Consider the following 26,915-nt stretch of genomic DNA (forward strand, 5'->3'; position numbering starts at 1 on the left):
TCACTGACATCACTGTACCAATCAACATTCTCAATATGAGCCTTGGTATTTCAGTGCTCTGTCCCAGAGCTCACCCTAGTTTGGTTCTTAGATTAACCAAAGAGGTAATTAGGGAAGTGTTATTGGCACCCTGAGGAGTTTATGAGGCTAAGTGAATTCTGTAAGTAACGCAGTTGGTAAGTGGAGGCTCTGCTTCTTTTCCTCTTCTTCCTCTAGGTCATTTTGAACACTGCCCTAGGAAAAGCATCAGAAGAAGCCCTTCAGGATTTTTCATAAAGGCTAATTAAAAGGTAGACTCCCTATTTTCATTCAATTAAATATAAATCTTGTCTGTAGAATCAGAATAAAGTTGCTTCATTTGTTCCACTGAACTGACTAAAAGTAGTCAGGTATTATGACTTATTATCTGTCTGTCTTCTGCTCTCCCCCCATCAGAATATAAGCTCCATGAGGGCAGTGACTTTGTTTCGTTCACCATTATATCCCTGGTGCCTAGACCAGCGTCTGACACGTAGAAGATTGTCTACAAATACTTGTTGAATAAATGAGGGGATGTAGAAAGGAATGAGGGAAGGAAGGAAAGAATAAAACTCAGACAGGTGAAGTGGTTTGCCCAAGCCCCACGACTACAGTAACTTGGAGAGTCAAGAGACTGACCATAAATATCACCCCTTTGTTACATCTTTTTACTTTTTCTTCATATCTATTGGCAGTATTCATGGTCTTTATGGGGAAAGGGGAATGTAAGGGGTGAGAGGCTGCCATTTTTCTAGACGAACACATGTAACAAATCATCAGAGTTACTGCATATCTTACACGAGAAACAGAGCAACAAAGATGCTTTGGGAGTGGATGCTGGTGACTGGGTACGCCCACCAATCAGCCAGGAACTTGCTGACTTACAGCAGATGATTCAAATCCACAGGTCACAACATATCAGAGACCTTAGCGAGGCTGTAACTATTCTAATTCCACAGATATTAAAGGACTGGGCAGTTAGTTGCCCCAAGGACCTTCTATCTAATCTGGCTTTTTTTTTTTTTTTTTTTGAAACCGTATCACCTAAGATCCTTGCGTATCAAGACATGCCCATAGAAAATGGAGAGTTGATAGCTGATGCTCTTTTCCTTCCTGCTTAGGGTGTACTAGGGAAATATATCTGTTCATGAATATGCAAATAATTGATTTAAAGTCTAACTGATTCGTAAGAAAATTCTTGAATCACCTCCTGGTGTTCTAGGAATTCAGTTTTTCTCAGTGCAAATATCAGACTCCTACTCAGATACACCAAATGGAGACTTGGCTGCTTTTGAAGCATCTATTTACTTAAAAGAATAAAACGCACACTTAGGAGAAAATGTGCCTTATTCTATTTGATGTTCCAAATGCTTCTTTGCCTAAGGATTACTCCACAGGGACGCCAACACAGACAATGCAGCTTTATAGTGAAAGGTGGGTCCAACCCAGCTTAATATGACCTATTCATGTTTCACAAAATTATAAGGCTCACAGCACGGAGAAGGAGGAAGCAACCCTCAGAGAAAGTGCTCATGCTTTCTAGAAAAAAAGAGATGCCAAGATGGGGATGGTACCACACAGCATAACTTAATGCCTTTTTAAAAATTTATGTGTACCTTTCTTTCTCCTTCTAGTCTGTGTTCTCAAGATAGAGAGCCAGTCTGTGGCTTAACAACGTTTTCTACCGGCAGAAAAATTGTAGTAACGAAGCATACCTGAAAGCTCATAATTTTCCTGGCCAGCCATCTTTTGGTTTATTCTTTTCATTACATTAGAAATGGAGGTTAATTAAGGCAACTGTGGCTAGAGCAAGCCAAATTGGATTTTTCTTATAGCTTTCCCTTCATCTTACAGAATGATGTCATTACATGTTCAGACTATGAAATGCTAGGGACAGCCTGTTTCCACTGTACTACAGGTCATGCAGGAATGCCAGGGAAATATGCCACAGAATGTTATAAAGCTTTACAGAGCTACAATAAAACCTCCATGGAGGCCAAGCAGAATACGGGCATTGACTTCTCTTTGTAAACAGACTCCATGAAGCCAGAAGGAATACAGGTGGGAAGCCATGCAGGAAATGATGAAGGGAACAGCATCACAGAGCCACTGTGCAGGCTTTCTGGTCTGGAGGCCTCTTGAATGACCAGTCATCGCTCAAAGGCTTTACACAGAACAGGAGATCGGGACTGCCAAATCACACATCTTCTTGTCAGATATACTTGACCACAGGCAGCTCTTGGGTTATAGACCTATATGGCATGGCCACTTGATACCTGTTTATAATTGAGCAAGCTCCAGTGGGCTGTCATAATAGAGATATATTAGTCAAATCAGTTTGCCTCATTTGTTTGCATGAACTCTGTGATTTGAAGAGTTAAGAGTTACGTTACAGTCCACTAACCAAGCACGTTTCATATAAATGGTTGTCTTAAATTGGAGTACCTATTTCACTCTGAAGTGAAACTTATTTAGTCAGACTCCTCTGGCTTTATTCTTTTCATGTGTCTAAGTAATATTTGAGTCCTTAACTTCACCCAGACATAACCATTTGTGCTGATGATGGTCAAAGCATGGGACTATGACTAACCAACTATCCAGAACACATTACTAATGCTTACTATGCTTAAGGCATGGTCCTAGGCGCTAGGAGATAGCCATTGATCAGAAAAGTATTATGTCTGCTCTCAAAAAGATAAGCTAAACGCACATTAAAACAATTAACAACATAAGACAGCCTATGAAAAGGGCAGAGAAACACAGCAGTTTAAATTAATAACTAAAAGAATGTGAGGGAAAATGAGGTCAAAAGAGTTAAGTATAGCTTAGGAAGATCAGGGAAGATGTAACATTTAAGGGCAATGACCTTTAAGGGTGGGTAAGCAGAGAAAAAGGACAAATAAGTGGGAACTGTGAGGAGTCATCTGACTAGAATAAAAGGTTGGCTATGTTCCACTTATGGACGATCTCAGATGTAAAGCTAAGGAACTTCAACTTGTTTTTATAGACAGTGGGGGAAATACAGAGGTTTCTTAATAAGGGACTTACATTACTTGGGACTATTTTATTATAAGCAACAGAGAAGCCAACTTGACCTGGCCCAAACAATTTAGTGAGTTTCTTGGCTTACATAATGGAAATATCTACAGGTGATACTGGCCTCCAGTGAGGCTTGATCTAGCAGTCCCGATGAGGACATCAGGGGACTGGTTCTTCTCTATGTCAGCTCCATCCTCAGATGCCAAATTGTCCCTCCTTCCCAGTCCATCCTCCCCATTTGCCAGTGGGGCTCTCCAGGCTCTCCACTTATGGTAGCAAAATGGCTGTAGCAATCCTAGACCCCAGATCTCCTCCCACACCTTCCAGAGGAAGAGTGAACATCTTTCCTGGTGGCATCCTCAGAGGAAGATTTTCCTTCTCAGCAGTCTTTTTTTTTTTTTTTAAAGATTTTATTTATTTATTTGACAGAGACAGCCAGCGAGAGAGGGAACACAAGCAGGGGGAGTGGAAGAGGAAGAAGCAGGCTCCCAGCAGAACAGCCTGATGTGGGGCTCGATTCCAGAACGCTGGGATCACGCCCTGAGCCGAAGGCAGACACTTAACCACTGCGCCACCCAGGCGCCCCATTTTCTCAGCAGTCTTGATGTCTTCTTGTGTCTTGATGGATATGACTGGGTTACTGGCTTATCTGGGAACCAGTGGAGGAAGTGAGTAGGTAAATGAAAAAAACTGATGGGTTTAAGTAAACCAGAGTCCACACCAGGAGGCCAGTCAATCACTTTTAAACCATAGAGCTCAGAAGGAGGAAGAAGAGATTTCTTGAAGGAATATGCAAATACTGTTAGGAACAGAGAATGGCCACTGGGTGGCCAGAAAGTGACAGACGTTCACTAGAAGGAATAACATGACAAAAGTAGGCTCGTATGATTGGCAAGACCATTCTATCACGTTATAAAATTGAAGAGGTATGAGCTAACTACCTAGTCGGCCATCTCCCCCACTTCCACCCTGCCCCGTGTGTGCACACCTTGCCACTTTCGTTTCAGAAAGTCTTAGAAAGGCATCATCTTGTTCCATATAGACCCAAGGGTGATTTCTCAAATAGAAAGAATTCTTAATTTTTTTATTTGGAAATAAAGGAATTATCTTTCTAGAGAAGCCAGCATTTTCCAGACACCACATCCGTGATTGTCAATTTTGTTCTGTATGCTGACCAGCCAAGAGAAGGCAGTAGGCACTCAGAATTCATGAGAAAAGTGTGGTCAGCCTTGAACGCTGCCTTTCTGTGTGTGTGTTCCTGTTTTTAAACTATTGGGCTCAGCCCTTTGGCCCTGACAAAAGCAAATTTTGACACCGACTTCAATGGGGAGAAGGAAGCCACATTTTCAATAGAAGGGCATTTTTTTGTCTGGCTTCAGTCACTGCAGCCGGAACCCATTGTGAACTACAAAGCTATCTGTGCACAAATGAGGAGCACACCCACCAGGCCTTGCCAGCTGTTCTGCCTTCTTCAATGAAGTCACAACTGTCCTTGCCACCACAGTTCAATGCCACAGCAATAATTGTGAGGGCTTAGTGTCCGTATTGCTCAAAGTTTCCGGGGGTGGGAGAGAGACAGGTGTCCCCCACCTGGCTTCCTACATCAGAGGCTCACACTCCCCCAACCCTTACGTCTCTGCCCTTTGCAGACGAATGCAGTCCCAGGATGGTGTGAAACTAGGCAGTGCTGGGAGGAAATCCTTGAATGAGAAGGAAAGACAGCAAATTCAAAAGAAGGCAATTTGACAGTGATTGGAGACATGTCCCTTATCAAGTGCATTTGAGCTTGGCATGATTCTCTAACCCTAAGAGGGACTCTTTTATGCATGGAAGGTTTTTAATTCACAGGAGCAGGCAGAACCATCACAGCTCTTGATTGGGAAAGAAAATGCAAGTTCAAGTCAGAAAGAAAAATGAAGAGCAAAGCCGAAGTCTTCCACTCCCAGCCCATGCTTCTTTGTACTCACCCAACAGCTGGACAGAGAGGGATTTATTCTTATCCTCTCTGGCAGTGAACTTAACTCAGAATGAGATTTGATTTGATGCTGAGACCAAAGACTCCAGGTTTAAAAAAAACACAAAAACATCTCCCCCATGCAGATGGCACACAATTCTTAAACGCAGCAGCTGATAAATGACCCATCGACGATAATACCACATGACTGGAAAAATCTGATACAGATGAAAAGTGAAGAGAAATGAGAAACTGCAAATTGCTTCGTGCTGAATAAACAGGGCCCTCGGTATAGAGAGGCAGAGAATGAGAGCGACAGGAAGCCACAGGGCCGGGATGGGGAGATGCGATAGGAAGTTTTTCCCCGTGTGTATCAAGCATTTGGGTCAGTGCTAGGGTTCTTGACATTTAAAGATGGTGGGAGCTATTTCTGCTACTGATGGCACCAAGGAAGTTACCTTGGACCTGTTTCTTTCCTTCTCTTTCTCCCCCTCATTCCCTCTTCTAAAATATCTCTTTGCTAAGTAGTTTGAACTTTGCCAAGTAGTTTCTAAGGCCTTTGAAGCACAAAACAAATGTAAACAACTCTAATTTTCTGAAAGCTCACCGAACAAATAATACTGAGGTTATTGCTCACTTTTGCCTAAAAAGAACAGGAGGACCCCCCAATAACACCATCTTTTTCTTGGCTTTTGATCAGTCTGTACTCACCAGAGAGACTAACACAGACCAGCTCCTGATGAAATCAGTTTTCCCCACAACACCCCGCCCCTCGTTCCAGTTACTGAAGAAATAAAATGAGATTTCTGTGTTTAGTTCTTTTGGAGGGTTTCCATCACAACTCTGTATTTTATGCTTATTTCTCAATTTCTTGACTTTACACAAGACTATTTACTAACTCTGGTAAGAAAGATGATGTTTTAGTTGACTTTTGTCTCTCCCATCTCTTCCTTCTACTCGTTTAGTGCTTGAGAGTTCGATTAGATGATAATTATTAGATCTTCTATGGGTGATCGCTTAATTATAAATAATACACTATACTTAAATCTTATAATATAATAAATAGTATACTTGAATGTCTAGTTTTTCTTCCAGCAACTCCCCCTTTCATAAAATGAGGATGTTGCCTAATTGGGGCTTGTCTCCTTTTCTCCCCCTTCCTGCTCCCCACCTTCTGTTGGCTGCACCCTTTCTATTACATCACCAAGATGTGGCCTAAACCTTCACCAAGTTTTCCATGCTTTTGACTGAGTCTAGCTCTTGAAGTGGAAATCCAATGCACACAGATAACCACTCTGTTACCCTAGGTCCCTGCCGAAGGGGTGTATTCCTTCCCAAAGTCAACTACATTACCAAGCACCAGCTCAAAGAGGCACGTATTTGGGAGACAATCATAACGGGGTTTTAGCATCCTACTCATTTTCCTGGCCCAAGAAATTTAAGATATAACCTCCTCGAAGCTTGCTGCTTCAATCATTGTGTTCGGGTAAATTAACACTTCAACCTGTGAAACAAGTGGTTTCTTAACAGCCTTTTTTGATGCAGAGAACAAAGGACCCAACTACAAATGCACAGAACTTTTGGCAGCCAAATGCCCCATTTGGATTGTTAATGGTTTCAAAGTGTATTCATCAACACTTAATGGTGCCCCTTGAATGGTCTTCTAAATATACAGAACTCAAACACACCTCTTTCCAGTAATGGAGATCTAAATGTCACTAGGGTTAATAAGAATAACTTTGCTTCTTGAATTATAAGCTGGAAAATTTTCCATCACAACCAGGTATTTCTTCATAATTGACAGAAAACAATCCCCATATATTACTTAAAGCTTAGAGTAAGTACAGTAGTATAGCCCTACTTAACTTTTTCTGAGCAGCTAGTAAGATGTCCAACTGTCCTAGTTTGCTTGGAACTTCCTCAGTTTTAGCACTGAAAGTCCCGCATCCCAGAAAATCCTTCAGTCCTGGAAAAATCTGAGATGACTGATGACCCTACATATGGTAACAATGATGATAGTAACATTATTTGTGATCATTATGGGCCAGGTACCATACTAAGTGATTTAGATGGTTTTAAAATTTAACCTTCACAATAACCATACAAAGTAGATATTATTAGTATCCCCATTTTAGAGATGGGAAAACTACAGCTTGACAAAGTCAAATTACTTCCTTAAGTTCATTTAACTAATAAGTGGCTGAACTAAGATTCAAACCCAGGTTATTGGGGCGCCTGGGTGGCTCAGTCATTAAGCGTCTGCCTTCGGCCCAGGGCGTGATCCCAGAGTCCTGGGATCGAGCCCTGCATCGGGCTCCCTGCTCCGCTGGGAAGCCTGCTTCTTCCTCTCCCACTCCCCCTGCTTGTGTCCCCTCTCTTGCTGACTGTCTCTCTCTCCGTCAAATAAATAAATAAAATCTTAAAAAAAAACACACAAAAAACCCCGGGTTATCTGACTCCATATTTGTTCCTGAATTATAACAAATCCCATCGCATTTTGGATTAAGGTTGTCAGGTAAAATACAGGGCACCGAATCAAATTCAAATTTTAGAAAAGCAACGAATAAATTTTTAGTATGCTCCCAATTGTGTGGGACATACTGATACTAAAAAATTATTCATTGTTTATCAGAAATTCAAATTTAATTGGACAGTTTATAATTTATTTGCTAAAACTGATGGCCTTGATTTAGGGCAATCAACTTTTCCAATAAAAATAAATTTTTAGGGGTACCTGGATGGCTCAGTTGCTTAAGCCTCTGACTTCAGCTCAGGTCTTGATCTCAGGGTCCTGGGATGGAGCCACTCAGTGGGGAGTCTGCTTCTCCCTCTCCCGCTGCCCCTTCCCCTGCTCATTCTCTCTCTCTGTCAAAGAATAAATAAAATCTTTTTAAAAAATAAAATAAAATAAAAAATAAATTTTTATTGGGGCGCCTGGGTGGAGCAGTCAGTTAAGTGGTTTTGGGTCAGGTTGTGACCTCAGGGTGGTGAGATTGAGCCCCATGTTTGGCTCTGCGCTTAGTGCAGAGTCTGAGTTTCTTTCTCCCTCTCACCCTGCCCCCTGTCCTCTCTCTCTCTCTCTCTCCTTCTCGCTCTCAAATAAATGAATAAATAAGTAAATTTTCATTGGCATTTTATGTGGCCCAATATATTTATGGGCTGGTGAGATCTAGGGAAACAGGTTTCAATTTAAAGGAAGCCAAATAAATTAGAGCAAAAATACATACGTGTGTTGTTTTATTTGAGAAATCCGGTTGATCTAAATAGCTTCTTTCTGAGATAGAGTGGTAATTCTGATATATTTGACTATGAGAATAGAATGAAAGTAGGGGACGTTTACCCATTCATTCATTCATTACGTATTGAGCGCCTACTGTGATCCAGGTACTAGTCCAGATATTAGGTAACAGCCAAACTAAACAAACTCCTAGTCCTCCTAGAGCTTACATTTTCTGGCAGGGAAATGGGCACAAAAGAGATACGCTAGAAAGTAACATGGTTTCTGGGAGTGCTATAAGCTATGAAAAAGAATCTAGCAGGGTAAGGAGCCAAGATGAAGGGAGGTGTTGCGATCGATATAGTCAAGAGAAGGTAGCTAGTGAGGAATAAGAGCCTAAAAGAAGAGAGCAAAGACAGACGTACATGTGGGAGGAAAGATGCTAAGTAGGAGAAACAGCAAGAGCTAAGGCCCAGAGGTGAGACTGTGTGCGGCATGTCAGAGGCATAGCACAGAGGCTGCAGACAATTAAGGAAATTGCGGAGTAGGAGGCAATGAAGCTAGAGAGAAAGAGGCAGGGGTTAGTCGCTTAGGGCCAATTGGCTATGGTCATAACCTTGGCTTTTATTCTAAGTGTGAAGGTTTATGAGCAGGATGATAAATGATCAGGTTCATACTTCAAGGGCTCACTATGGGTGCTGTGCAAACGGAGATACTGCCACAGAAGTAGAGAGAGAGATGCTAGTGGCCTCGATTAAGATGGAAGCAGGAGAGAAGGGAAGTGTTGCATTTGGCATACATTCAGACAGTGCGGCCCAGGCAAATGTGACATTTAAAATCTCTACCGGTGTTGTCTCAAGTGAATCTCCAAGACTAAGGAGCATAGCTACTTTTCATTAAGATCAGCCATTTGGACCATTAGTTCAGTGCTTTTCAATGTGCCCGCACTTAGCAACCACCCAGGGGACGTAAACCATACTAATGCTTTGGTTCCACCCTCAGAGATTCTAGAAAGAGGAGCCCGGGTGTTGGGGTTTTAAAGTCTGCTTGGATGAGTCTCATGTGCAGCCGCATGGAACATTTCCGATCTAAGAATGGTGGGAACGCTGGGGTGTGAGATGACGTTTCGGGGCATGGGGCAGGAAAGGAACAAGGGTAGATAAATGAGGGCCGAGAATTCATCAGCAATGCTTTCCCTTTAAAGCAAGTTCTATTAAAAACCCTCAGAGATGGCCATAAACATGTATAGCTGCAAACACGTCTGGCTCTGGAGCGAGAGCACAAGCCTTCTGCAAGACTACATGCTTTGGGGCTGCCGTGGCCTCCCGGGCTTCCTGCTTCCCTTTCGGATAAGCTCCCAGAAGCAGAGCTGCTCGTCAGTAATAGTGTTGCCTAGCCCTCGGAGCTTGCCATGGCCATGGTGGCGACCTAAGTTTAAGTGTCATCTCCTTCATCCATTTTTGCCTAGGCCAACTCAATTTCCAGGGGACTTCAAGGTCTTCGAGATCGCAAAATAAACTGGGAGGTGACCAGAGATCAGTTCTCTTTTGTTCCTTTCCTGGGAAGGCATATGGGGAATATTCTCCTATGCTCTCAGGAACAGCCCTGAAATTCCCTTGCCATTGATGGGAAAACTCAAACAAAAATCAAAGTAATAATCAATGTCACTTAGTGAATTAGTGATGGAGACAGGAACAGAATCCAGACTTTCTAACTTGGGGATCTCCTGCTTTTAAGTCTAAATGTTTTTTATTTTAATCCAGCTGTGCTGAGTTAATAAGACTTTGACGAAATCCAGCCCTGTGTTTTGTAGAGTTAACATATTTGATATTTACCTCCGCTATTTGTTGTCTGTTTAATAAGTTTTGTTTGTCTTCCCAGATGCACGTTATTTGGCAATGTATAATCACATACAATTGTTTACACCATTTACCGTTTGCTTTCAAGTCTTGCCAAGAAGGACTTGGTGTAAACTAGCTGTCTGCAGCAGCCACACTAAGTTAAGCCTTTAAAAGGGTCTAATCGGGCCTATGTAAATAAACAAAATGATATGGAAAATAACTCCGTACAAATTTACTACGCGGCTGGCCAGCTGGTAAATATGCAGACCTTTTCTCCTAGGGAACAGATAGGATTAAATCTTACTCAGGACAGTACAGTCCCTGTAATGATTACAGAGAGCTATTTAAGTTTTAATTCAGAGCTCCGTCCAAACCCTAGACACACACACACACACACACACAGACACACACACAGACACACACACACACAGTCCTTTCAGTGGCAATACATTTCAGTCATGTAGTTAGCCAAGTTTCACTCTTTTATTTTCAGAGAAAACGGTCAGTGAAGTAAATTTCATATCTGACCATTAGAAGGCCAGTGGGCAGGTCATGATGGCAAGGGGAGCACAGGTGGTTTGATCATCTTTTAAACTAATAAAGGAGATCAGCAAAAATTCACCCACTAACTCCTTAGGCTTACACAAGAAACTAGAGCACAAGGAAAGCGATCTCTTTCTGAAAATGTCCAGCACATTCCATCCCCTATTGTAACATAGCTCAACACTCACTTCTTCCTGATAGTGGCTGTCAGGGCTTTCTGTGGCATAGTCATTGTGTGTGAAAACAATACAGCATAATGTAGGAGCTTTAGGACTGGCTGAGAGTTACTATCAATAGTCACTTGGGTAAAAAGTGAATTTGACATTCATTTCTTCAGTAAATGTTAGCTGACTAGGCACTGTGTGTCAGGCACTGTGCTAGGTGTCATGGTCAAGGCAGCAGACTGGCAAAGATGGAAGGTCTAGTCTTTGCTCTCGAAGAATAACTAATATGGAGATTCTGTCTTCTTTATGCCTTTGTTCATAATCATTCCTCCAGTAAAAAGCCCTCTTTGATACTTCGGAAGAGGCATACATCCTTCAGGACTCTTCGAGGACTCATACTACCTGTACCCTTCCTATTCGTGCCTGATTCCTCCTGCTTGGAATCCCACGTACTTAGTGGAAACCCGCACACTCCACGAGGCCTCATCTTGTCGGTCTTTGCATTCTGTGCCTAGCAAGACAGACATTCAATAAAATACCTGCTGAATCAATGACTGAGTGAATGATAGTAATTTTTCTTTGAACAATGGCAAGCTCTTTGAATACTTGATTGGAGTATTTGAATTTACCTCCTCTGAAGTGGTAACAGAACAGTATTTGAATTTGTCCACATTGTTTAATTAATACCAGAAAGGTTTCTGTTGGCTAACATCCTGGGAGAGCATTTCTGTTTCATCTAGCAAATTTTATTTAAAGTGCCTTTTTTGGAATTATTTTGATTTTGGAGTGTGTATGATGAGGGCATTGTGGTTATGTTTAAAGGAGAGAGCCCTTGTATGTCAGAAATACATACTGAAATATTTAGGGATGAAATTAGGTGATGTCTGGAATGTGCTTCACAGTAACTGGAGAGGGATAAAGAGTAGGAATTAAGAGGAAGAAAGACCAGGACGAGGTGATCCTTGCTGGGATGATGGATACATGGAGGTTCATTAAACTATTCTCTTTACTTTTCTATATTCACTTTACTTTATTTTTGTTTAAAATTTTCCATATGTAATTAAAATTTTTTTTCATTTACAGAAGAGAATAATCTGATGTGAGGGTCACAACTGGACAATAAAATGTAAAACCACGAACTGAAATTGCTTCTGCCCGGAATGCCCACAACACTGTACTTTTTGGACAAAGTAGAAAATCACGGACTGATACAACCATACATATACTCACTGCAGAGCCAAGGAACGCATTATGATTACACTTTCTTTCTTTTATTCATTTTTTTAGAATTAGGAATTTCTTTGTTTTTCTAGTTGTATATCCTAAATTATTTTCATATGTTTTATTATAGTGCAATTCGAAGTATGGCCCCACGGAACAACAATATCAACATCGTGTGGAAACTTATCTAAAACGCTGAAAAAAACATATCCATATGCAAAAAACACTTGAAGAAATTGCCAAACTTTTTTCAAAGTAGTTGCACCACTTTAAATGGTACACCAATACTGTGTAAGAATTCTAGTTCCTCTGCACCCTTGCCAACATTTGCTATGGTCAGTTTTTTTTTTTTTTAATTTTAGCCATTCCAGTAATTTGCAGTGGTATAATGCTGTGATTTTAATTTGCGTGTCCCTAACAACTAATGATACCAAACATATTTTCATGGGTGCATTTGCCATCCATATATCTTCTTTAGTGAAGTGTCTGTTGAAATCTGTTGGCCATTTTCTACTGGGTTGTTTCCTTTTAACTGAGAATTCTTTATATATTCATTCATAAGTCTTTATCACATATATTCCTTGAAAATATTTCTCTAGTGTGTGGTTTGTTTTTCATTATTGTAAAGTGTTTTTCAAACTGCATAAGTTCTTAATTTTGATAAAATCCAACTTGTTCATTTTATTTTTTCTTATGGATCATGTTTTTGACTCAATTTCTTTAAAAATTAGACATATGATCCAGGCATTCCATTCCTAGTGTTTACCCAAGAGAAATGAAAGCGTGTATCCACACAAAGTTTCGTACATGCATCCTTGTAACAGCCTTATTTATGATAACTAAAAACTGGAAACAACCCAATGTCCATTAATAGGTGAATGAATAAACAGATTGTGGTATATCCATACAATGGAATTCTACGTGGCAATAAAAAGAAATTAATTATAGTTGACCCTTAAATGACATGAGTTTGAACTATGCCAGTCCACTCATAGGTGGATTTCTTTTTTTGGTAAATACAGTACCATACCATAACTGCATTGTCTCTTCCTTATGATTTTCTTAACATTGTCTTTGCTCTACCTTACTTTATTAGAAGAACATAGTATATAATACATAAAATATACAAAATATGTGTGAATCAACTGTTTATGTTATCAGTAATGCTTCTAGTCAATAGTAGGCTATTAGTAGTTCAGTTTTGGGGGAGTTAGTGCCTGTCACCCCTGAATTGTTCAAGGGTCAACTCTACTGACACACACTACAACGTGGCTGAATCTCAAAATAATTATGCTGTCAAAGAAACCAGACCAAGAAAGATTCCATTTATGTGAAATTCTAGAAAATGTGAATAATCTATAGTGACAAAAAAAAAAAAAGAGCATTGGTTGCCTAGGGAGGGGGAGGAGTGTGAGAGAAGAGGGGATTACAAAGAGACAAGAAGAAATTTCTGGGATGATATTAGGATGTCACGGGTATACAAATTACCAAAACTACCAAATTTTACCCTTAAATTATGTGCATCTACATATGTCAATTATCCCTTGCTAAAGCTGTTAAAAAATACTGACATAATCATGGTGTTTTGTGGGTTGAGGGGAAAGTTGGGGAGTGCTTCTCTTAGGCACTTTTATAGCAAAGGAGATTGTTTTTATAACTATTAGAAGCATGATGGCATGGTCAAGAAACTAAGATATAAAAATAAGTTCATAGAAAGGGCCATGTACATTGAGAACTGTTAGTTGCTGATTTAGTCGGTCTGCAGCAGTGCAAAAATTGCAAATGTTTCATCAAGATAGAAAAGTAATGCTGTGAGCTGTTCGTCTGTTCAGTTGGTGGTGACAGGCTTGCTGTCTATGTGGCCCAATCCACCCCTCCCTTCATATTGATCTGTTGCAGCATGTTGTCACTTACACAGTGTTTCATTCCCCAGTGCACAGTTTTTCATCCTTCTTTGGTGGTTTCAAAGTGTGAACCATGATCAGTTGTAGTGTCTTTCTTAGAAATGTCAATCAGTTGAGTAGGATATCAACAGAGAATTATTCCTTGCAATCTCTCAATGCCTCTACTTCTCAAGTATCTCCATGAATTATCTCTGTCTCTCCTCTTTTCAACCATTACCTCTTCCCTCAAATGATCTAGGATATCTAGAGAGGTTGCATTGGCTGGTTCAGGACCACTGAACTTGTGACTTTGTGCCCTTGTCCCACCCCGCCTTTCCTGTTACGCTTTCCTTGTGACTCCAGAATACCTAGTTTCACCGTAGGTTTGCGACAATATAAACTTGATTCCAGAGATAGTCTCCCCAGGGTGATCACGAGTGCTCTGGATCCTCATGGGACATTAAACATTCTGAGGACTCTCTTATAATTGGTATTTTGGGCTATTTTGAGGTGACAACAGTTTTCCTGTGCTTCTGGGCACCTCAAAAACCCTGCTCTACATAAGAGAATTCCCTAGGACCACCACATGCTAGGAATGGTGACAATATGCTGGGACATTCTAGATTTCTGTGTGTTCACACACAGACAGAATTACGCAGATGCTGCTTTAATTAAAGCCATGGGGTTTATTTGAACAAAGTTCAGAAATCAGTAGAAATCCAGGACTGGAACAGTCAACATGCCTTCGAACAACTGTGAAGTAAACTATACTCCTTTCTGGAAGCTAGCAGGGCTCAAGCCAAGCCATCTGGTGTTCCCTCCAAGAACGGCTAAAGCCACCCTCACTGTGCCTGCAAAAGTTAAAGTAGACTTGCAAACCTTACAAATGATTCAATAGGATACTATTCTGTGACATTGGATAGGTACTTTTAGAAAAGCCATGAAATGTGTGCCACTTTTAAAGACTGGAGTTCATGCTCAAAATATAATTTGAGGCATAAAGCCCACCCATGAGAAGTTTGCCAATGTATGGTCTTTTAAACAGAAAATGTGAAATAAAAGATGGTGAAATTATTTATGACTGTAGCTAGAGATTTGGCAAGCTTTACTTCATATCTTGATAAATCATCCAAACACTGAACAGCATTTGTGTTCAACTGAGATAGAACTAGAATTAATAGGGTAATGTCATCCAAGAGTGTATATTATTAATTCTTAATGGCATGACATTATTTTCCCTGATGGAGACATTTAACGTCCTGGAATCAGAGTGAGGAGTAATACATTAGGAAATAAGTGCTTTTGCTCTATCACACCCCCACATAGGGCCACCTACATCCAAAATTGTCATCTTTCTTTTTCCATCATTTGTTCCTGTTTCCCTCTTTGAAGTTGTCACTTCTATCCAAAGTAACGGACCAAATAGGAGTAATGAATGGCTCCTTTGTACCCATTGGTGCAGGGCCATGTACTCATTAAATGCTCATTAAATTGATCTCAGAATAAGGGAAGTTTCTGGAAATTCTCCAACTGCTGTTCAGAGAGGCAATACACTGTACTGGATAAGGATTGTCCTAGTTTGGGTTCCCCCAACCACAGACCCCGAGACAAGGATTTAGGTGCAAGTAATTTATACCAAAGTTGATCCCAAGAAGCACTGAGGGAGAATTAGGGAGGGAGGAAGGCCAATTAAGGGTAAATTAATGATGGAGTTACTGCCGGGGACCCCCTGAGAGACTTTGCACAGCATCCCTCAGCATCATCTAAGTGAGGGGTGAGGAAGCTGGCCTCTTCATTTACCAACTTTTGTCCTCACTGGCTGAGTGTCACTTCTATGAGTTAAATGTCTACGCATAGGTCAAATGGATGCCAGAGAAGACACTCACACAGAGATATCCAAGAAGCCGTGGGCATAGAGGGAGACTATTTGCAAGTGCCCTCCCAGGTGGACATGTGGGGGGCTGTCTGCAGGTGATCTTGGAGGTGGACATGAGGGGGATTATCTGTAGGTGCCCTCCTGGGTGGGCCAAGGGGATATCATTGGAGCACTAATCACATCTGCTACAAGAACTCTGGTTAGGCAGAACCTGATTCAAATCCTCACTCTGAAACTTACTAGCTGTTCGGTCTTGGACAAGTTGGTAATCTCTCTAAGCCTTGATTTCTTCACCTGGGAGAATAATAATAATAGTGCACACCTAGTGGCAGCTCCAGATTGAGGCATGTTACGAAGGAGTGCTTAAGGACTTGTCTAGAAGCTGCGTTTCCATAGTAAGCATACTATTGTATTAGAAGAATACATGTTTCCTTGGGGTGCCTTTTAAAGATTACGAGGTTGCTGAACTTCCCTAAAGCTATTCCTGTGAGGTTGCCATTGTACTTACGTTAGAGAACTACTGTGAAGATAAAATGCCTATAAGGCAAATGTGATTGCATCACTTCCTACGGAAAACTCTTCAATGGCTTTGCACTACTTTCAGGAAAAAGACCAACATCTTTTAACACAACGCACCAGACCTTGTAAACCTTGATCCCTCCCTATTACTAAAATCTTCTTTCCAACTTTTCTTCCCTTCTCCTCTGTACATTTCTTGGATGTATTATGTACCTGTCTGCCACAGGAGCTTTGCACGTACCATCCCTCCCGGAATGCTACTCAGCCCTCATGTCCACAGGCTAACCTGACCTTCCACCACTTAACTCTCGGTAAGGCTCCCATTCTTCACCTTGCTTGGGCCATTTCTGCCTCCACCCCACACTACGCCCACTCTCCCATTACTCTCACTGGATGGCAGGTTGATTTCCAGGTAACTTAAACTTCAGCTTCCTGAGAAAAAACCATTCTGAGACTAGGGAGATAAAATGCAGAACACAGACGTCTTGGGACAGGGAAAGACAGCTACTTCCCATTCACTCCCACAGCACTAGGAACAAACCCCAAATTAATATCCTATCACAAATATCTCATCAAAAGCTGGTTTCATATCTAACCCATATCCATTCATTGTGAATATTGGAAAACATTGCTTAATGCTAGAAATTCCTCATATACATGTATTATCTTTTCAAGATATTACTACATTTCCCTTAATGAAAACCTTCACAGTCAACAACTGTTCTGACCATTGGTCTTTTTTGAGTACATTTCAATCAGTGAAACTACTTACTGATGTCTGCTCTTCTTTTAATTCAACCAGAAGAATATATTGAATTATCAGTTTCTCTGAATGAAAACCAAAAACACTGATGGAGAACAGGAGACATTGTGGTGGGACATATTAATGTTTTTTCCTGTGTTCAAAAGAATCTCCCAAGGGCTTCTGCAGTATGACTCCACCCTGACTCCTGCTCTCTAAAACTTAGTTGGCAATAGGGAGCTACCTTCTTTATTTTTTCTTTTCAATACATAAACACTGGTGACCAAAACAGTGAGGAATGTTCAGGTTGTCCCACATGAAACTTCATCATAGGGTACCTTCCCCTGAAAAGCTAAAGGTAGATATAGAAAGAGAGAATGGTTGTGATTCTCCTCAACTGATTCTATCTTTTCTGTTCTTGGGAATAATTTTTTAAAAAAAGTTTTCTCTGAAATTAGGTCTTAATAACTTAAAGAGACTAAAGTTCATGAGAAAGGACATAAAAATAGGCCAGACTATATCATCCCAATGGATCTCCATGATGTGATTAATCACATTAGTTTTCTGGCAGCAGAAGCAAAATAGCGCTCAGTGCAAGAAACCTTACTGAAACTGTTGTGCTATCGTCATTCTTATGTACAGTGAACACCATGGCTTTCCATACTCCTTGGGATCTTATCTGGTGATCTGCAGATTTTAATCAAGCTTTTCTGGGGATGCAGTGGAGAGCAGGCGGCAGCAATATTGTCCAGATGCCAAGATTTATCTTCGTCCTCTCTGTAAGCCAAATTCTCATATTGCTCTATGATAGGCCAGCAATTACCCAGAGCCAGGTGTCTAAATTTGATATAAAATTTTGCATAGGAATTTGCTTCATCTTCTGGGTGGGGTACTTTTACACTCCTGGCCAAAAAAACCATGAGCCTTGGGGATCACATCACCCTCCCCTCATCCTCTTCTAGAGAAGGCTAATGGCAGCCATGTTTGTGTCACATGACTTGCTCTCTGGCCAGAGATGACTGGATTAGGGGTGGACACTTGACCTAAAATGGTCTTAATCATGTTCCTTTTTCCAATGATTTGGAATTGGAATTAAGAGATCTGCTATCTCTTAGAAGAAAGAGATATAAACTTGAGTATTCTGAGATGGCCATCTTCGCTTATTGCATGTTACAGACTTGGACAAAGTAGGTCTAGGAAGAGAAAAAAGAGTAGGGCAGAAATACTTGAAAACAAGAAAAGGGAGAAGAAGAGAGAGTTCTGCAGGCTTCCCATGGTTCCTGTGACCCAGCTGCATTCCTGCCTTTGGGTTCTGTGAGTCACTACTGTGTTTTTATAATAAATTCCCTTACATGATACTTGAAACCAGAGTCACAACTAATAGAAGCATCCAGCCAGTGGTAACCTTTTGTTACAAGACAAGAGATTAGTGTTTATCAAAACTTTTATGGAAGTGTTTATATTTTAAGTGGGTTTAAAAACCAGATTCCTTAAGACATTGTTATTACTGACAGTAATTGAACTAGAAAAATTCAGTGACTTTTGAAGGGCTTTCAATCAAGTTGAATCCTACAGATTCTTAGAAATATCTCTGCAGGTTGGGACAAATTCCAAGTTTTTGCTACTGCTTATGAAATCATTGTGCTTCTTTGGTGGGTAAATGGACCCTGATTCTGCCTGTTTCCAACACTACCATTGGTGATCAGTGCAACTGCTCCCAAATACATAAACATGACTGATATAAAGGGACCTCCTACAGGGTGATTGTCTGGGTTGCCAGGGCCCAGCCCCTTGTGAGTAGACCCCACCAGAGAGAGCTTTGTTGGTGTCTTCCCAAAGCTATATCAATGAGTATGTGCCTGGATAAAGTATTACATTGTGCTGTGTTGGCTTAATGTCTGTGTATGGATAGGATATGCCTCTTCTCAGTCCCTCCATAGAGAATGCTTATCTTTTCTTGAGTCTGCTCTCCTGCCTCCCAAAAACGTGGCACAAAAGTCCTATAAGAGTCTTGTCTTGCATTCACCCATTATTTTATTTTATTTTTATTTTTTTAAAGATTTTATTTTTATTTATTTGAAGATATAGAGACAGCCAGCGAGAGAGGGGACACAAGCAGGGGCAGTGGGAGAGGAAGAAGCAGGCTCATAGCAGAGGAGCCTGATGTGGGGCTCGATCCCATAACGCCAGGATCACGCCCTGAGCCGAAGGCAGACGCTTAACGACTGCACCACCCAGGCGCCCCTCACCCATTATTTTAATAAACAAACATACTGAGTGCCTTCTGGACCAGTCAGAGCTGGGTTTTGAGACCAGCTGCCCACACTAGCCTAAGGCTGGCAAACCACTTAACTGTCATCCTGTCAACCACAGTGACCATCCTAGGGACACCCCACGCTAGCTCCCTTTGACCTCCTGCACTCAATCTTGTCTTCAGCTTTCTTGGTTTCTCAACATCCATCTCCCCTCCCCAACTTTATCCTCATTTGTCTTTTCTCATCATCCTGGCTTTGCTATTTGGGACCCATCTGGGACACAGGTCCAGAGCTCTGACCTCTAATGTAATAAGCCACTTTTATCTCTACAATAGCCTGGAAGTTGTTTGGTGTCAGGGACATATTTTTTCATCTTTGTATCCTCAGAGCCCAGAAATGTACCTGTACGTGGCAGCACTCGGGAAATGTCGTTACAAGAAAAACAATGAATGTGGCAATATAACACAAACCCAGTTAGCAGGAACGCGCTACTGCTAAGTTTCACATACCCCCTTTCCCACCGACGGGGCTCCCGCGTTAGAGAAGAAATGACAGACCAGACATGAGTGTAGAGGGACCTTCTTTTCTAGAAGCCAGAGGCTCTGTGTAATCCATGGCCGAACCTCTTTAGTGTTTGCATTCGTTGGAATCCTTTGAAAACTGTTGTTTCCTCCCTCCTCTGGTAAAAATGAATATGTTATCATGAACACCATTCTCTTTCTTTCTAGGAATCCCCATATCCCATCCTTTTTGGCAACAATACTTTGATTGCTCCCTGTGCCTCTTCTTATTTTTAGTAAAAAGAGCATCATTTCAGTTTCAGTGCCCTTGGAAATGACCCTGTTGCTTTAAGCCGCAGACTCTCCTCGCCATTTACTTCTGGCATGAACCACCAGTATAGTGATAAGATCTGTGGCCCAAACTGCTATGTGACTATACAGTTAACCCTTAAACAGCATGGGGATTAGGGGCACTGATCCCATCCTCACCCCATGCAGTCAAAAATACACATATAACTTGATACACCTGGCTGGCTCAATCTGTTAAGTGTTCGACTCTTGATTTTGGCTTAGGTCATGATCTCAGGGTCATGAGATTGAGCCCCCATTGGGCTTTGCACCCAGTGCGGGGTCTGCTTAAGATTCTCTCCCTCTGCCCCACCCCCCGCTCTCTCTTTCTCTCTCAAATAAATAAAATTAAATCTTTTTAAAAGATTAATTAATTAAATAAATAAATCTTTTAAAAAAATACACATATAACTGTTGACTCCCCCAAAACTTAGCTACTAGTAGTCTACTGTTGACCAGAAGCCTTACCCATAACATAAACATATATTTTATATGTTATATGTATTATATACTGTATTCTTACAACAAAGTAAGCTAGAGAAAAGAAAATGTTATCAAGAAAATCATAAGGAAGAGAAAATACATTTACAGTACTGTACTGTATTTATAAAAAAAAAACCCACGTGTAAGTGGACCCACACAGTTCAACCCCATGTTGCTCAAGGGTCGACTGTATATAAAATCTATGGTAATCTCTTCAACCCATATTGACCATGTCAGGCCAGTTATTACATTCAACTTTCATTTACCAACCACCCGACTCTGGCATGATTTTTCTTTTAGAAACTTGCAAATATTTAAAATCCTGCATTTGTATTTTGATACATTCATCCCACCTGTCTCTCATCAATCCACAAGGAATTTCAGAGATAATTTTTTTTTGCCACAACTCCTGCCTTAGGAAATGATGGCATGCAACCCATGCTGGGTTTTAACACACTCACTCCCTTTGGTGTGACATGTGGGTGGACTATGGTGACGTTAAATGGGCCAGAGACATGGCAGACAGGCTTTAAGCTAATTTCCTTATTCTTAAGGAAATTCTATTAAGAGCTTAAGGACTTATGTAACTATGTTTGGTACTTATGGGAACATAGAAAAGTAGAAATTTGAAATTAAAAAAAAAACCAACCACCGTAAAATCATTTAGTGACATTCTGTCGTTATACAAATGAGAAAAATGCAAGCTCAGAGAAACTGAGTGAGTTGCTAGGGCCATGTAGATAGTGACAGAATCAGGAAAAATTACGAGTTATCCTGTAGTGGATGGGGATTTAGTAGACCACTCGTACCCAGAAATCCTGGGGCCTCTTGTAACAAGGCAAGGCACAACTTTATCTTCTAGGCAACGCAAAGACTCATTTCCTTCCTGTGAACTCTTTACAATTCAGCCTACAACAGTGGTAATGGCATACCCACAACTGCACTGATTAGAGGTATGCAAAACACCATTTAAATCTAGTGTACAGTAGGGCAAATCATGGAGAAGGGTTTATCAGCACATTCCAAAGAGTAAGATAGTAGCAGCAACAAAAACAAGAACAGGAGTAAGACCAGAAGCCTCAGCAGTGAGTAATATTTAAACACAGAAAACAAGGCTTGGTATAGAAAAGAGTGAAGAGAGAAATCCATACTGCCCAAAATGCTGGGATTCTTTTTTTCCTTTTTTAATTGCACACACCAAAAATTAATTGCAAGCAGCAGCAATAACAACAACAAACCTTACTAACAGGCAAAAACCAGAAGCAGTATTGTTTACTAAGAAGTCCAGAGAGAGATATCAGGGTCAGCATCTCAGAAATGTCAGCAATGACTCAGGATCCCACGCTGCTTCTCCCCCTCCTTTCTCAGCATGTTCACGTTTCATCCTTATGCTTATCATCCATGGTCAAGGTGGCTGCCGAAATTCAAACATCTTTTCCCTTATGCCAGCTAGCTCTTCTTTTATTACTTTTTTAAATTATCTTTTTAAAATATTTTATTTATTTATATGAGAGAGAGAGTGAGCATATGCAGGGGGGGAGGGGCAGAAGGAGAGTGGCCACGTGTCCTGCAAAGATAGGATATTCTTTTATTTTTTTTTTTTTTTAAAGATTTTATTTATTTATTTGACAGAGATAGAGACAGCCAGCGAGACAGGGAACACAAGCAGGGGGAGTGGGAGAGGAAGAAGCAGGCTCACAGAGGAGGAGCCTGATGTGGGGCTCGATCCGACAACGCCGGGATCACGCCGTGAGCCGAAGGCAGACGCTTAACCGCTGTGCCACCCAGGCGCCCCAAGATAGGATATTCTATTATCTAAAATTTGAGGGTTTGTGGCACCTGGGTGGCTCAGTTGGTTAATCGTCTGACTCTTGGTTTCAGCTCAGGTCATGACCTCAGGGTTGTGAGATGGAGCCCCTTTCAGACTCTGTGCTCAGCAGGGAGTCTGCTTGAGATTCTCTGCTTCTCCCTTTCCCTGTGTCCCTCCACCCACTCTTGCTCACGCATGCGTGGTCTCTCTCTCTATCATAAGGAAATAAAATCTTTAAAAAATAGAACTTGAGGATTCTATTACTATGAAAAAAGAGACTGGACATTGAGGGGCAGCCAGCAGTCTCTGTCTTCCCCTCCTCTATTGTACATAGTTCACCTAAGCTAAGTCAGAAATTCTCTTGAAAATGTTCCAATGCACTGAATCTCAGTGGGGATATGAACTATTTCATGGGCTGATAGGATCAAGGGGAAAAACACTCATTAATGAAAAAGCATATATTCCATACGTACTCCAATTATGCCAGAACTTAGGAAATTCCTCTGCTTGTGGCATGAATAAACACTCACAAATACAAGTTTTAGAAGCGAAAGATCAGCTAAAGATTTTCAGGAGTTACTGAATAAATATGATGTTGACTCAGTCATTTTGATTCTGTGGGGTGATGATTTTGTGTATATGAACACAAACTTTTAAATAAAAATTATACCTACATCAACAATTTTCATCAAAAAACAGTATTTTCTAGAAAAAAAATTTTTTTAAGAGAGAGAGAGAGAGCACATACCTTGTATGGGGGTGGGGAGGAGCAAAGGGAGAGGGAGAGAGAGAATCTCTAGCAGACTCCACGCTGAGCATGGAGTCCGACAGGGGACTTGATCCCACGACCCTGAGATCATGACCTGAGCCCAAATCAAGAGTCAGATGCTCAACCAACTAAGCCACCCAGGTGCCCCTTAGAAAACTATTTTTTAAATGTATGACAGTAGCATTAGAAATAAACTTACCGAACACTCTTGGACCCAATCAAAATACTTTCCTTTTGTGAGAAATTTCTTTGAGAAATTATCTTTGCTAGACCTTTGAGATTTCTCTTTAAGAAATAACACACAAGTTAAGGTAAACCAAAAGCAGGGGTGGGGTAGACTTTACCTTCAGTTTGCTGGCCTGGATATTTCTGATTTACAAACTGAGGGATTATTTTCCACTGAAAGACAAATATTGTATTTAAAAATGTCTAAAGGCTAAAGCTGCAAATACAGAACTAGAGATAGAGAGTTTAAAAAAAAAGCGGTGGGCACCTGGGTGGCTCAGGTGGTTAAGTGTCTGACTTCACAAGTCATGATCAAGGGGTCCTGGGATTGAGCCTCATGTCCAGCTCCACACTCAGTGGGGAGTCTGCTTGTCCCTATCCCTGTCCCTCTGCCCCCCCCCACTCGTGTTCTCTCTCTCTCAAATAAATAAATAAAATCTTTAAAAAAATCGGTGAGTTTGACTCCTTTTCATTTTTAATCTATATTTCTATGAAGAGTAAAAGTTTGTTGACATTTGCAAAATCGTATTTGAAAGAAACATTTATGATATTGCTGTTTCGTGAACAAGGAATAGAAAATGACTTAAATTTTGTCTTTTTCTATGTATTTTGAGATATAAGAAACTGACATAAAAATATCAGGACTTTTTAACATTTCAGATTTAAACCAAAGTATCTCCTCTGTAGGAAAGATGGCACTTAAATTATAATTTTAACTGTTGTGCAAAAAGTCTTCACAGAACACACACCGTATTTGACATAAGCCAGAGCCAAATCCTAGAAATCTATTCCTTTTTATTTTTTTTAAGATTTTATTTATTTATTTGACACAGAGAGACAGCAAGAGAGAGAACACAAGCAAGGGGAGTGTGAGAGGGAGAAGCAGGCTTCCAAGCGGAGCAGGCAGCCCGATGTGGGGCTCGATTCCAGGACCCTGGGATCATGTCCTGAGCTGAAGGCAGACGCTTAACTGCTGAGCCACCCTGGTGCCCCTAGAAATCTATTCCTTTATTCCTGAGTAAATAGCTATATTATTCATTATAATTACTTTGTAAAATATAACTTACCCAAATAACTGAGAAACAGGTGGAAAGAAAAAAAGACAATGGAAGAAGATCTTTATCCTTATGGGTAACAAACATAACAATATAAAGTGTCAGCTGAAGTATGATCATGATCAGTAATGTATGAATAACTCAGAAAAACAAGTCAGCTCTTATCAAGTGTTTGGTGTCTTTGCTCTAGTGGTTGATTAATTGCCATATACAGAGTTTCAAGTGCACACTTTTCCAGTTTTCCGAGTTCTTTTTACCCATTTATCATCAAAATGAGAAAACTCTTGCATGTAAACTAACTTTAAATAACTTAATATCAGAAATCACCATACTCTCAACTTCAAATCCAGGTTTTAAAATTTCACTCAAAATATATATTAAATTCTTTAAAATAAGAAAAAAAAAGCAAATTTCATTAAGCCAATGAAATTCCATGTTTGATTTTATATTATAGTTAAACCGTTTCTTGCATTTCCATTTTACTAAAATTATTTTCACTGGAATCAGTTCCAGTTTTTCTACATGTAAACTTCACACTGAAGTTATAATTCAGTATTACTTTTTTTCTTCACGAAAAATTAAAGCCATTAGAGCTTCTGATATTATTAACTTTTTTGTGTGGTTAATTAACCAAGACCAATTTTTTTCTACACAAACCTGTAGGTTTTATTTTGTCAAGCAAATTTGATTTTCCCATCAACTTTTAATAAATGACAATTTTATCATGTCTGTTTTTCTCAATTTTTCCAGTTTTCAATGTTGCCAGCCAGTAGTTCTTTTTCATTTTTTATTCTATTGCAGAATTGTGTCTAGTTTTAGCCATTGGTAATTTCATTTTGTATTGATTATTTTTTATCAAGTTCAGTTTTTCCTGTTAACCTAGTCACAATATCCTTATTAAAACAGCCAGGCAAGAAACCCCAAAAAATGCAGGACAGTGATTGTGGTATGTTTGGTGGCTTTAGAAAACAGAATTTTACAAATGGAATAGATCTTAGAAATCAACTAGTCAATTCTCTCATTTTACAAGTGAAAAAACTGAGGTGCAGAAAGGTTATGTGACTTTCCTAAAGAGAGATACAAATACTTCATCAAAGGCAGTGGTTAGTTAAGAATGGAGGTGATGGGCAAATGTAGTAAATATTGAAGAGATCAAGGTCAGGACGTGTTTGGTTAGGCTGTGGGATCAGGGAAAGAGATGAGCATGGGATCATTCTGGATTTCAGGCTTGGGTGCCTGGGTGGATGTTGATACTGTTAACTGAGATACAGAATAACTGAGTAGGTTAGGTTTGACAGTGGGGGCAGATGATGAGTTCAGTTTTATTTAAATTAAATTAAATTAAATTAAATTTAACATATAGTATATTATTAGTTTCGGAGGTAGAATTCAGTGATCCATCAGTTGCATACAACAGCCAGTGCTCATTACATCACGTGTCCTCCTTCACGCCTATCACCCACTTACCCCATACCCCCACATATCTCCCCTCCAGCAACCTTCAGTTTGTTCCCTATAGTTAAGTCTCTGATGAGTTCAGTTTTAAATGTCAAGTTTGAGATGCCAACTGGACATCTAGATGAAGTTTGAGTATTTCAATAGGAAATTTGAAAAAGGTTTGTGTGGAGAGACAGACTTGGGAGTTATCAACTTACCGGTGGCAGTCCCATGAGAATAGATGAAGTCATCGAGATGGAAAAATATCCACCACGGAGGCAAACTTGTGGCCTTCAGATGTATTTTGTTTGGTCCAAAATAAAAGTTTAATGAAGTTCATATTAGTGACCAACATTTAAAATTTAAGAAATTTTATGTAAGTACCTGTATATTGATCTATCTTTTAAAATGAGGATCTGACATCACCAAGCCAGCACTCTTGGTTGGCAAAAATCATCCAGAACTGAGTAAAGACCATGAACTCCAGTTCTCCATAGTCTCTAATCATGAGCTTCACTCCTTTGTGTTCACTGCCTGAGCACTTGTAGGCTTTTGGGTTTCCATCTTGAGGTAGCCTAAGAAGATCAAGGGGGAAAGAGTTAAGGAAAACAGAAAGAAAGAGGAGCCCCTCAATGGAAACTGAGAGGAGGTGGTCAAAGAGATAAGAGGAGAACCAAGAGGGCTTGGTAACAAAGAAGCAAAGGATTGGCCTTGAAGGAAAGAGGAACAAATCTTGCAAAGCATTAGAAATTGTTTCAGCTGCATTAACTGGCTTTTTGCTGAGGCCCAAAATTTAGGAGTAATTTTTGACATTTCTTTTCCTTTAACGCCTTGTGTAATCCATCTCCAAGTCTGTCATCTCTAGCTCCAAATTATCCCTTAAATTTGTTCATTTCTCTCCGTCATTTCTTACAGCATAACTGCAAAAGCAACTTGCTCTCTTTGCATCCTTTGTCTCCCAATAGTTCACTGCAAACACAACATCTAGGGCGGTTTTATAAAAACAGATCCTGTCA

At 40.3% G+C, this 26,915-nt stretch overlaps 1 long non-coding RNA gene across 2 annotated transcripts in view; it reads right to left on the minus strand.

Annotated features, from left to right (window-relative positions):
* The window catches only part of LOC130542351 (uncharacterized), a 37,506-nt gene that overhangs the window by 9,637 nt on the left and 954 nt on the right, over positions 1 to 26,915 (minus strand). Inside the window, exon 2 of one of the 2 annotated variants that reach the window (XR_008956844.1) lies at positions 26,118 to 26,474. This is a non-coding gene — a long non-coding RNA (uncharacterized LOC130542351). Of the gene's footprint in view, positions 1 to 24,199; positions 26,475 to 26,915 lie in introns of those variants that run through there. The other variant, XR_008956843.1, reaches the window with a different exon arrangement.

This window comes from Ursus arctos, unplaced genomic scaffold, assembly GCF_023065955.2.
Source record: "Ursus arctos isolate Adak ecotype North America unplaced genomic scaffold, UrsArc2.0 scaffold_33, whole genome shotgun sequence".
In the NCBI taxonomy this organism is placed as follows: Eukaryota; Metazoa; Chordata; class Mammalia; order Carnivora; family Ursidae; genus Ursus; species Ursus arctos.